Below are 10,966 nucleotides of genomic sequence, written 5' to 3' on the forward strand. Positions count from 1 at the left end.
CTACATTGTCCAGAATAGCAAAAGATCAAAAGCAACTGAAATACAAACAAGATACATATTAAGTTATTTCATTATACAGTGCTATAAAAAAGACAATACCTCAAAATATGAATATATTACCAAGTCCTCAAATTGGACTTTTTGTTTTTGTTTTTTGGTTTCTCAAGACAGGGTTTCTCTGTGAGGCCCTGGCTATCCTAGAACTCGCTCTGTAGACCAGGCTGGCCTTGAACTCACAGAGATCTGCCTGCCTCTACCTTAAGTGTTGGGATTAAAGATGTGCACCACCACTGCCTGGTAGACTTTTATTTTTTTTTAATTTATTTATTTATTTATTTATTTATTTATTTATTTATTTATTATGTATACAGCATGTATGACTGCAGGCCAGAAGAGGACATCAGATCTCGTTACAGATGGTTGTGAGCCACCATGTGGTTGCTGGGAATTGAACTCAGGACCTCTGGAAGAGCAGTCAGTGCTCTTAACCTCTGAACCATCTCTCCAGCCCCCGACTTTTATTTTTTTAGACAATTTTTTGTGCATCCCAGGCTGGCTTCACATTTGCTATGTAGCCAAGAATAACCCAGAACACGATTACATTACTTTTGGAAGAAAACAATTAAAAAACAATAGTTGGGCAATGGTGGCGCCCACCTTTAATCCTAGTAGAGGCAGGCAGATCACTTAAATTCAAGGCCAGCCTGGTCTACTGAGTGAGTTCCAGGACAGACAGGGATACACAGAGAAACCCTGTCTTGAAAAAAGAAAAAAAGGAGAGGGAGGAGGATAGAGTAGTGGAGAGGGAGAGGGGCAAAGAGGGAAAAGGGGAGGGAGGAAGGGAGGGAGGGAGGGAGAGAGAGAGAGAGAGAGAGAGAGAGAGAGACAGAGAGAGAGAGAGAGCTGTAAAACTGCAGTGTATCTCAGTGGTCCAGCACACGCTTAGCATGCACCAGGTCCTGGAGTCCATTCCACACGTACATCCCAAATGAATAAAATAGAAAACAGGTTTCTGGGCTGGTGATGTAGCTCGGTGGAAAGACCCTTGCCTTGACGTCTGAGGCCCTAAGTTCTTTCTCCAGCAGCACCAAACAAAGACAAAAACTATGAAAACAATAACGTACCTGGAGCTGCCACAGAGAAAAACCCAAGTGGCTGGAGATGCAGCTCAGGGGCAGAATGCATGCCTAGAAGCTGTAAAGCCCTGGGTTCAAACCCCAGCACAACCACAAAACAATACCTACTCCTTGGGTGGGAGCTGTACCTCAGGCAGTGAAGGGCTCCCCACACAAGCCCGAGGACGTGAGTTCAACCCTTAGCACCCACATACAAGAGATGAACATGGCTGCCATCTGTAGTCCCAGTACCGGGGAAGTAGAGGCAGGAGTATCTCTGTTGGCCAACCAGTCTATCCACATTGAGGGGAACGCTCCAGGTTTCAACAAGAGACCCTGTCTCAAAAAGTTAAGGTGGAGAGCCTGGCAAGGTGACTCAGTGGAACAATGTGCTTGTTGCACAAGCCTGGTGACCTGAGTTTAATCTCTGGAGCCCCTGTAAAGCTGGGAGGAGAGAACCAACTCCACAGAGTTGTCTGCTGACGTCCACACGTGTGTCATGGCATGTGTGCACCCACCCGCACAGTAATAATAAATACAAATAAATCCTGTGGAAAGCTAAGGAGGAAGACACCTGACGCTGACCTCTGGCCTGTACACACACACACACACACACACACACACACACACACACACACACACCAAACAGCAGCAACAGTACTCCCGGAGTTACACAAGATCTGTCTCAAAAGACAACAACAACAACAACAACAACAACAAAAACCCCAAAGAGTGCATGGGAAACCAGCTTTTGTTATGTCAGAATAAAGAAATACATCAGCTTAGTATTCAATGTCAGGAGTCAGGAGATGAACAACAGAGTGACCTCGGAGACTGTAGATGCTTGGGAATAATGGGACAGGTACCGATGAACTAGTAGAAACAACTCAGGCGTAATCAAACAGCAACCCAACAGAAACCATGAACAGGCAATCCAAAGATGAGGCTTTAAAAAAAGGTGTGAATACATTCTTTTATTGCATGCCCCTTCTACAGAAAAAGATTATGAATTAGATAGTAGGGTGACAAGGGAAACTTCCAAAAGATGATGAGGACAACTTAAAGGATAATCACCCCAGATGGGTGCAGGAACATGGATGGCTCTGGAAGAAAGAAATGTTCCTGGGACCAAACACCTAGGAAAAGTAATTTGAGGGAAGAAAGGTCCATTTTGACTCACAGCTTCAGGGGGTTCACTCCAAATGCAGAACATGTGCCATCTTTAAAAACAAAAACTCAGGGTTGGAGATTTAGCTCAGTGGTAGAGCAATTGCCTAGCAAACGCAAGGCCCTGGGTTCAGTCCTCAGCTCCAAAACAAAAACAAAACCCCCTGGCAGACATGGTGGTACATGTCTGTAATCCTAGCATTTAGGAGACAGAGGCGAAAGGGTCAGGAATTTGAGGTCATTCTTAGCTACAGAGGGAGCTCAAGGACAGCCTGGTAAGGCAACCGGTTATGAGACTCTATCTCAACAGAATGAACAAAACACAAAAACAAGATCTTTAGTTTTACACTTAAAAATCTACAATGTAAGCCGACCCGTGGTGCATGCCTTTATTCCCAGCACTTGGGAGACAGAGGCAGGCGGATCTCTGTGAGTTCGAGGCCAGCCTGGGCTACCAAGTGAGTTCCAGGAAGGTCGCAAAGCTACACAGAGAAACCCTGTCTCGAAAAACCAAAAAAAAAAAAAAAAAAAAAAAAAAAAAAAAAAAAAAAAAAAAAAAAAAAAACCAAAACAAACAAAAAAAAAAAAAGAGTAAGATCCAGGACAGGCACCAAAACTACACAGAGAAACCCTGTCTTGAAAAATCAAAACAAACAAACAAACAAAATCTACAATGTACCAGGCTTTCTTTTGGGCCACCAACCAGCTCCCAAATCATGACATAGAGACTTGTTATTAGTGATGAATGCTTGGCCTAGCTTAGGCTCATTTTTTGCTCGCTCTTATAACTTACCCTGTTTCTCTTCATCTGCATTTTGCCCCAGGGCTTTTTACCTTTCTTCCCTTCTGTACATCTTCCTTTCCTGCTGTCTCTATGGCTGTCTACCTGGCGGCTGCCTGGCCTCTGGCCCCAGGCATCTCCCTTTCTTTCTCCCTCATTTTCTTTTCCTTCTTCTCCCCTCTCCTATGTATTCTTTCTGCCAACCAACTCTGCTGATCCCTCTCCTGCCTAGCTATTGGCCATTCAGCTTTTTATTAGGCCAATCAGGTGCCTTGGGCAGGCAAGGTGAAGCAGCAACACATCTTTACGTAATTAAACGAATGTAGCATAAACAAATGTAACACATCTTCACATAGTTTAAGTAATATTCTGCAGCATAAACAAATGTAACACATCTTTGCCTAATTAAAATAATATTCCACAACACTACAAAACATCTGCAGGAGAGATGGTTCAGTGATTAAGAGCACGGGCTGCTCTTTCACAAGTCCTGGGTTTGATTCCCAGCACCCACATAGTTTTTATAACCATCCATGACTACGGTTCCAGGGGATCAGATGCCCTCTTCTGAACTCTGCTAGCATCAAGCATGCACATGGTGCAGATAAGACACTCACACACAAAATAAAATAAGTAAATCTAATTTTTAAACCATCTATGAAACAGAATTTCCTAAACCATTAAAAAATGTTCCAAAAAAGTATTCCAGTGGGTTTAGATTCTTCTGGCAAAAATATAAAACACAATACTCTGTGATTATTTTGCAAAAACAACTGATAAACATCAGGGGAGATAGACACTTATTCACCTAACTTCAGTAAGAAGCCTTCAAATATAGAACTGAAAAATGACTAGTTCTATTGAGTGCAAAGACATAGATTTTTTAAATGGAGATAACAAATATTCATAAAAGTTGACAGATTGTAATAAACCCCTGTGTGTCCATCATTTGGTCCCATCCACATGTCACCCACTGAAAAATCACCCGTCACGACAGTCCCCAAACACAAGAGGTAAAAAAAATATATAATTTAGAGCCAAGGACTAAATGGCTGCTATATAAAATGTAAAATCAATTTTTAAAAGAAAGTAGTGAATCTTTAGCATGAATAAACTGCACACTTAAAAATGGTTGAGTTGGTAAACATTATCACATCAATCAAAATTTAAAAATAAAGGCTGGAGATGGAAAGATGGCTTGAGTTGGATTCCCAGAGCCCATACAGTGTCTCCCTACTATCTGTAAGTCCAGTTTCAATGATCTGATGCCCTCTTCTGCCCTCCAAAGGTACCAGGCACACACATGGTGCACAGATATATACATGGAGACAAAACACCCATACTCATAAAGAAATAAAGAACAATAATAGTAATAAAGGAGGAGGCTAAGGATGGAGCTCAGCTGGTGAAGAGTCCGTCAGGCAAACATGAGAACCTGAGCTTGGAACTCCAGAATTCACATAAAAAGCCACTGATGTGGAATGAGGCGACAGAGACAGGGTGATCCCAAATAGCCAGCCAGCCTGGCCAACTGGTGTGCACTGGGATCAGGGAGAAATAAATGGGGAGGCGAAGAGATGGCTCAGTGGTTAAGAGCATGCACTACTCTCGCAGAGAACCCACATTTGATTCTCAGCATCCACACTGAGAGGCTCATAACTGCATGTAACTCCAGCCCCAGGGCTCCAATGGCTCTGGGGGCACCTGCACACACAGACATATACCCACACAGAGATACATATAATTCAAAATAAATCCTAAAAAGCGAAACAAGGTGGAAACCCATAGAGAAAGACATACACACATACACCTTCAAAAAAAATAAATAAAGGGAGAGAAGTGATAAACATCTTTACATTTTGTTTTGTTTTTTTTCGAGACAGGGTTTCTCTGTGTAGCTTTGGCGCCTTTTCCTGGAACTCATTCTGTAGTCCAGGCTGGCCTCGAACTCACAGAGATCCACCTGACTCTGCCTCCTGAGTGCTGGGATTAAAGGCATGTGCCTCCGCCGCCAGGCTGTTTTTGATGTTTTATGTATATGATGTTAAAGATGTTTTGATGTGAAAGTTGGGAAAAATATATTTGACATAATGTGTTTTTGCTGGAGGTTAATGTTGGACGGAGGGAAAAATGTACTTGTTTTTGAAGTATAAATAAAGGTGGCTCAAGCTATTCAGGGCTGGTCGCTTATGTGAAACAATTCATTTCTTCACGCAGGTGCCCCTTCCCTGTCTCAGGACCTGAACCCAGGCTGGGGTGGTACCATGGCAATCTTCTTCACTTTCAGCGTTACCTTGGTGGCTACAGTGTAATTTTTACTGAGTTTTGGTACCACAAATAAGTACATAAAGATTTATCCTGCATTACGCATTTCACCTTTTTGTTATTTTGTGGGTACCCTGGCTGTATAGATTGGGCTCATCTCGAAATCAAGATTCTCCTCTCAGACTCTTAAATGCTGGGAACATATGTGTATGCCACAATGCCTGGATTCCCTGCTTATCTTAAAATGTTTTTATTTGTTATTATTGTATGTGTATGGGTGTTTTGCCTTCATGCATGTCTGTGCACCACATGCATGCATGCTTGGTGCCCATGGAAGTCAGAAGAAGGTATCAGATTCCTAGATGAAATTAGGGACAGTTGTGAGCTGCCATGTGGGTTCTGGGAATCAAACTTGGGTCCTCTGGAAGAGCAGCCAGTGCTCATAGCCTCTGAGTCATATCTCCAGCCCCTGCACTTCTTCTTAAGTGTATGTGTGTGGGCAGGCACACACACACACACACACACACACACACACACACACACACACACACACACACGTGGTGTACACATCTATAATAAAGCACTCTGGAGCTCCATGTCAATGAGAGACCCTGTCTCAAAGCAGGTGGATGGCATCCCAGAGTACACTGAGGCTGTCCTCCAGCCTTGACATGTATTCACACATATATGCTCCTCTTCCTATACACATGTACACACACAATGACAATGAATTGGGGTGCTGGGGAGATGGCTCAGTCATTAAAGTGTTTGTTGTGCAAACATGAGGATCTGAGTTTGGACCCCGAGCACCCACGTAAGAAATAAACTGTGTGGAAGCTCATGCCTGTGATACCAGAGCTGGGAAAGTGGAGGCAGGAGGATTCCAGGGCTTGCTGGCCAGCCAGTCTGCCCAATTGGTGAGCTCCAGGTCCTTGGCCTTCACACACACACACACACACACACACACACACACACACACACACACACACACGAGTGTGCATGTATGTGCTTTCAAACCCATAAAAAATGAACTGAAGCACTGTTTGGAAAATTAGAAAATAATGTTCATCCATCCATGGATTGAATCAACTAGTGTATATCCAAGCGAGAAAATGCTAATGTAGTGGTTTAACTGAGTGGAGAAGGGTGACGTGTTATCAATATAGATATTTTAAATAAACTCACATGGAAAAAAACTACATTGAAGAAGTGTATCCCATTAAACAATGTGATACAGTGTTTATGGATCTATAGCTATAATAGGCATTATGTATACAGTAACAAACTGTTCAGAAACTCTCAGGAGAAAGTACCAAATTCAGAAACACTGGAAGATGGCTTTGGAACAGTTGTGTTTAATTTTGATGTCTGGGTAGAACGCAGGTCTTGATGCATTCTAAGTACAATGAGCTACTTGCTCTACATCCCTAGGTCCCCAGTAGGACTTTTAAAAAAGATACAAAGTAAAGAAATAGAACTTTCCTCAAAAGTATTTCTGTTCCTGACCTTTTCACGTCCTGGTGGGTCTTCTGGGGCAGTCTACTAAGGCACAGAACTAATTCTCCTGGCTGATGTTCCAGAGTTCATCTCCCAGCACTCATCCTGGCAGGTTCAGAAGGACCTGGAATTCCTTCAGGAGATCCAACTCCCTCTCTGGCCTCCACAGCTATCCACACACTAAGCACAGCTTTTTTTAAATTTTATTTTTACAATGCTGGAGATCACATCTAGAGTCTAGATCTAGGCAAGCACTCTACCACTGAACTACACTTTCAGCCTTGATTTTTCTCCTATAAACTTCTGTTTGTTATTTGTCTGCTTATATGAATATTTTCTGACAGGCACCATTGATACTTCTTCGGTGAACCAGTCAAAGAGGATTGTAGATGAAATTCTAAACGGTCTTATTAAATAAGAAACACAGAGTCAAATGCAGAGTTAAAAGCCCAGAGATCTACCAGTAGCCAAGAGCTAAGACCACCTTATCTTTACACTCGCTGCTGCCTTCCCTGAGAGAGAGACCTTCTTCCTGTGTCCTGTGATTTTATTGCCTTTCTTTTCTGCCTTCTCATTGGCTCTAAACCCAACCACATGATTTCCTTGTCACTGCCTATCTATACAGACCTCCAGGTCTCTATGGTTGGTATTGGGATTAAAAGTTCAGGTCACCTTGCTTGGATGTGTCCTTGATCACAGAGACTCGGCCTGCCATATGATCGGATTAAGGGCATGTGCTACCACCACCTGACTCCTGCTTATGGCTTGCTGTGACTTCTGATCTCCAGGCAACTTTATTAACATACAAATAAAATCACATTTCAACACAAATAAAATATCACCATATAGATATATATATATATATATATATATATATATATATATATAGATAGATAGATATTGTTTTTTTGAGACAGGGTTTCTCTGTGTAGCTTTGTGCCTTTCCTGGGACTCACTTGGTAGCCTAGGCTGGCCTCGAACTCACAGAGATCTGCCTGCCTCTGCCTCCCGAGTGCTGGGATTAAAGGCGTGCGCCACCAACGCCCGGCAATATATAGGATATTTTTAATATTTAACACATGGAAATGTTAACCTTAATATTTAACATATGTAAGCTTGTTTTAAAAAAAAAAAAAAAAAGACCTTTGCAAGTGGTAATGTATGTACTTAGAATAAGTGAGGTCCTGGGTTCAAATCCTACCACAAAAATAAAAATTATAATATATGGCTAGAGAGATGGCTCAGCAGTTAGGAACACTGGCTGCTGTTCCAGAGGACCTGGTTGGTGTTCAATTCTCAAGACCATATGACAGCTTACAGTTATCTGTAACTCCAATTCCAGAGAATCTGTTGACCTCTTCTGGTCTCCATGGGTACCAGGTACACATATGGTATACAGATATAAATGCAGGTGAAATGCCTATACACATAAAATAAGTAAAACATTTTTAAAAATCATTCACTTTTATTTTATGTGCACTGATGTTTTGCCTGCAAGTATGTCTGTGTGACGGTGTCAAATCTTGGAGTTACAGACAGTTGTGAACTTCCATGTGGATGCTGGGAATTGAACCTGGGTCCTCTGGAAGAGCAGTCAGTGCTCTTAACCCCTGACTCACCTCACCAGCACGAGTAATTTTGTTTGTTTGGTTTGGTTTTTTGTTTTTTCAAGACAGGGTTTCTCTGTGTAGTTTTGGTGCCTGTCCTGGAGCTCATTCTGAAGACCAGGCTGGCCTTGAACTCACATAGATCTACCTGCCTCTGCCTCCCCAGTGCTAGGATTAAAGGCGTTTGCCACTGCCGCCTGGCAGATTTTTTTTTTAAATTAAAATGAATAATAAGTCTATGCATTGGAGCAATAACAACTTCACAATTTTTACTTTTTTTCACTTTTATCTTGAATGTGTACCAAGGTCCGAGTGTGGAGACCAGAAGACAACTTTCAGGGGTTGATTCCCTCGTCCTATCACGTGGATTCCGGGGATCCAACTCTGCTCATCAGGCTTTGAGCCTTTCCCCAGCTCCCTGGCGGCCCTGCTTCTTTTCCTGAGATGGGGTCCTGATTGTTCATGCTGACCTATAGCATTGGGGCACGGACTCCCTTGCCTCAGCCAACTCAGCATCCTGGACTCTAGGTGACAGCTTACCCAAACTCAACCTGTTGGTTTGGATACTGTATCACAGTTATGAAAGATGCTACTCTTTGGGGAAACCAGACAAGGTACTCAAGAGTCTGTGTTTGGGGCTGACGACTCAGTGGTTATGAGTGTGTATTGCTGCTCTTCCAGATGATGTCAGGTCCCAGTACCTACATTAACTGGCTCACAATGGGAACTCCAGCTTCAAGAGATCCAAAGCCTCTAGATTCCTCAGTTGCTCTAGCACACTCGTGCACCACACACACATACCAACAAAAAAAGCTAAAATTAAATGTTTGCTTTTTGAAACTACACCTGACTCTGTGAGGTTTATTTTCCTTTTTTTTTTTTTTTTTTTTTTTTTTTTTTTTTTTTTTTTTTTGAAGTCTTAGGTAGCTCAGGCTGTCCTTGAACTGATTCTCAGATCACCTGCCAAGTACTGCGATTGTAGGCAGGTATCATCATCCCCAGCTTCTGTTTCTTTCTTTCTTTCTTTTTTTTTTTTTTAGATGTATTTATTTATTATATATACAGTGTTCTGTCTGCACCAGATCTCATTACAGATGGTTGTGAGCCACCATGTGGGTGCTGGGAATTGAACTCAGGACCTCTGAACAATCAGCCTGTGCTCTTAACCTCTGAGCCACCTCTCCAGCCCAATATATTTTATTTTATTTTTATGTGCATTTGTGTTTTTGCTATGGATGTCAGGGTCCCCTGAAACTGGAGTTACAGACAAGTGTGAGCTGCCATGTGGGTGCTTGGAATTGAACTCGGGTCCTCTGGAAGAACAGTCAGTGCTCTTAACCCTTGAGCCATCTCTCCAGTCCCCCAACTTCTGTTTCTTGAAAATAAAATGTTTGTATGTGGTACTTCACTGCAAAGACTTCAGACCAATTATTTGTATTACACTTGGTTTCCTCTTGGCTATATAACTTCTGAGCACAAGTCATCAAAGTCTTGAATGAAGTATTGTAGAAAATAAATCATGATGGATAAAAAAAATAGGTAAGTTCTTTGGGACCAACACCTTTTTTTTTTTTTTTTAAGTGCACTGGTGTTTTGCCTGCATGTATGTCTGTACGAAGGTGTCACATCCTCTACAACTGGAGCTACAACAGTTGTGAGCTGCCATGTGGGTGTTGGGAATTGAACCCGGGTCCACTGGAAGAGCAGTCAGTGCTCTTAACCGATGAGCCATCTCTCCAGCCCAACATCTTTAATGCCATACACTTTTTTGTTTTGTTTTTTTATCCTGAAAGAGAGTCTCACTATGTAGTCCTGGCTCTCCTGGAACTCATTATGTAGACCAGGCTGGCCTGGAACTCACAGAGATCCGCCTGCATTTGCCCCCCATATGCTGAGATTAAATTCATGCACTACTACATCCAGCTTTAATGCCATATTCTTACTAGCATTCAGAAACCATGAGACTAAAACTTATAAAATTTTGCATTTCTACACTTGTATTTGTGGCATTCCATTTAGTGCCTATTCGTTTATCTCAATACTAATAAGAAGAGCACAGAATTCTTTGAAGAGATCCTTTACATTCCCGCTACCCTCTCTCCCATCTCTCCTGGATATCACCTGTTTAAGCCCTGTTGTTCCGGCTACAGGGATCTAGAGGCATCCTAGTAAGTCTTTTCATGGCGTACTGTACCTTAGTCAGGCTGGTCTGGCCTCGTGATCCTTGGATTAGAGATGCTACCATGCCTGGCTCTCTTACTCATTTTCCAAGAATGTTAAAGTTCCACCATTGCTGAGAAGTATTCCTGGATTCTTCAATTCTCCCACCCCAGCTTCCAACACACTTCAACAGGCAAAATTAACCTCATGGCTTAGAGATCCTTTCATAGCCTCCATCAAAACATTTCTCTCAACTACAGTGTGGTGGTGCTGGCCTATAATCCCAGCACTTGGGAGGCAGAGACATGAAGTTTACAAGTTCAAGACAAAAAAATAGATGGAGACCCAGGCATGTCTGGACACATAGCAAGACC

The sequence above is a fragment of the Peromyscus leucopus genome, chromosome 8b (genome assembly GCF_004664715.2).
Source record: "Peromyscus leucopus breed LL Stock chromosome 8b, UCI_PerLeu_2.1, whole genome shotgun sequence".
Classification (NCBI taxonomy): Eukaryota; Metazoa; Chordata; class Mammalia; order Rodentia; family Cricetidae; genus Peromyscus; species Peromyscus leucopus.